A 3,174-nucleotide genomic window follows, 5' to 3' on the forward strand; every position below is an offset into this window, starting at 1 on the left:
GGCAAAGACAAATGAAATGATGAAAAATCAGGAAAAAATATTTATATTAATATTCTACAAAAATTACATAATTGATCTCTCGCCAACATAAAAGTACAAAGAAAATTGCTACAAGGAGAAACATAAATATAGTGATGACTACTACCAGGGTCGTCCACCAAAGTCAAACATCAGGATGAGTTAACAACTCCTTGATGCGAGCCTTTTAGACGTATTTATTTACATGTTTGGCACACATTTCTATGAGCTTATTTGATTATTTCATTTTATTTTCTCCCGTATTTGCTACCTTAGTGTATTTCATGTCTCTTGCAGGTTTGAGAATCATTTGTGCATTTTGAAGCCAAATCTGTTCGGTAATGGAACAAAAGAGAAGCTTAGACTAGACGAGCTTAGAAGAGCTAGAATTGAAGTTTTGTACATGTTGTCTATCAACTTGCTGCTGTTGTCGATAGACAGAGTGTCATATGCCATTAGACAAAGCTCGTTAGACACAACTCTCTTTGCCAGGGAGTTGTTTGTGTTGGAATATGTGTCCTCCGACAATAATGTGATCACAACTGTCGATCATGATGATCACCTGTTTAAATCTCATTTTAAAGAATACATTTGGGAAGTATTTTTACTGTCAACTGGTCCACACATATCGGTAATGATTGGCTGACTAGAGTTTGACATTACTGTCGTGCGACGGTGGTGATCAGTTGATCCCCTTAGGTCATACCTAAAGGGTAACACTCTTAATTGATTATTTAATTGATCGTATGACGATACGGGTTAATTAAATTACTTAAAATTGACGGACGATTTTGGAAGTAATATTTACGTGTCTCATTATAATTTGATTAAATAAGATACGGTCTAAGTGATCGAATTGTTTTATTACTTAGATGAAATTATTGTTTAAGGAAACAATTGCATTTGAATGAATAATCTATTATAAATACAAGATGTTGTGATTTATAATTGGTAGATTATTTTGGTACAAGTAATTATGAATTACTAAGTCGATTTTGTACATGACGTATTTTTATTAATGCGTTGATTTTTAATATGTTAAAAATGCATAAAAATTTTACATGACATGTGACATGTGACAAATTGACAAATTGACAAAGATAAAATGAAGTCCATTTTATCTTAAGTGGACCGAAATAATGGAGTATTAGGATAAATATTATGTTGATTAATTAAGTGGAAAACATAATCATTTTTCCTAAACCTAGCCATGCATACCTAGTGCGTCTTGTGAATAACACCTTGCTCATGCATTGGGCATAAAAACTCCCCCCTCCCCCCCCCCCCCCCTACCCGGTTTTGTCTATAGAGAAAGGCAATGGGTTTTCTCTATACTTTGCTTAATACACTACTTGAATGTTTAGTGCATATTCATGCATTTCAACCATCTAAAATAAGAGTTTTAGAGAGATAAAATTTCTTCCTCTTTCTCCCTTCTCTTAACCGAAATAAAGAGAACAAAATAAAGATTTTTGGGTCAATTTTATTTAAATTAATATTGTTCTAGTATTAATAATATTAATTTTATTAAGTAGTTACCTTGGGTATTATTCCTTGGGAGGGATTCTATACTTGAATCCTTGTTCATCCATTTTAGGAAGCTCAAGAACAAGTGAGTAGGAGAACTCACTTATGCCCAAATAATCCAAAATCTTCAATGTAAGATGATGATTTCTTCCTTATTCTTATTATTGTTTGCATGCATAAGATCAACATTTAATTTTATGACTAAATTAATTTGAAACATATATGAATATGTTAAGTAATGAGATATAGATTTCTAACAAGCGGTATCATGAGCCTTAGGTTGTTTGCATGCAAATCGGTTATAGTTTTTCCGAGTTATACGATTAACATATAAAACTTATAAATTTGTGTTTATTATGATATATCACGAAATCAATTTTGCATGTTAAAGTTTCTGATCCTAAAATGTATTTAGGATATTTTGGTTAATTTATGGATTTTTTATTGTTCATTTTATATAATAATGGCATTAAAAATGTGATTTTATGATAAAAATGTCATTTTCGGACTAAATTTAGCTAAACTTCGAATTTTCCAGTGTTTTTTGGATATGTTTTCACATATATTATTTTTAGATGACCTGTAAATTTTCATAATTTTTGGAGTTCTTATGCTTTAAATATGGATTTTTCATGATAAAAATCGAATTTAAATGAAAAATAGGTTAATATGAGATATATTTCGAATCTGGTCATAGATATTTAGTATGTCGTCACATGCAATTTTAGAAGACGTGTGTAAAATAATAGGCTATAATGAAGTTTTTATGCATGATTTATGAATTTTTGATGAAAAATAGCATAAATAGTGACTTTAATTAGTGAATAATTGCTAAAACATACTTCATGACTTAGAAAAAACGTCACATGTTTCATTTTATTACCTATTTCAGATCTAAAATTGAAAAGTTGATAAATATAATTTTTCTCATGTTTTTATGATTATAATTGATAAATCCGATAAACCGCAACATAGTTTTTCCTGATAAATTTCAAAAATTTTAACCTAAGTTTTTGGACATTATGAATGTCATGGTATTTTTCCAGAATGTTCATGAGTTTAAATTTCAAAATTTTGAATTTATTTGAAATTTTTGTGATGTATTTGAAGTTGATAGCATTTTATTGTAATTTTGAGTCCATTAATGAACAATTTTAAGTAATATAAGTTAATTATAGTCAAATAGTTAGTGGAGACTAATTTTGAGTCCTAAGTTGGTTAGGGTAATTAACTTGTGCATAAATATGATTTTATGTAATTTATTGTGACTTTAAAAGGTTGAATCACGCAAATCCGTAAAAACCGTTTAATATACGATATTGGCTCCTTAAAGGCGATTTAGCATAAAATTGAGCATGTTCATACATATTATAATGCTGCATTTTATTTATGATTGTCATAATTTTATTTTATGTAATTTTTGAATTATGTAATTTTTACTTAGTATGGCCTTAGTTTTAATTGGTATTACTCGAAATGTATGGGAATATCGATTCGGTTGTAATTTATTGTGATCTCGTATCACCGTTTTGTAATTTAATAGATTTATTTTTATTTTAATTACAAATGTATAATAGGAAATTATGTAATTTGTTATGTAATTTATTTATTCCGGAGTTCCTTGAAGAC

This window comes from Silene latifolia, chromosome 11 (assembly GCF_048544455.1).
Source record: "Silene latifolia isolate original U9 population chromosome 11, ASM4854445v1, whole genome shotgun sequence".
Lineage (NCBI taxonomy): Eukaryota > Viridiplantae > Streptophyta > Magnoliopsida > Caryophyllales > Caryophyllaceae > Silene > Silene latifolia.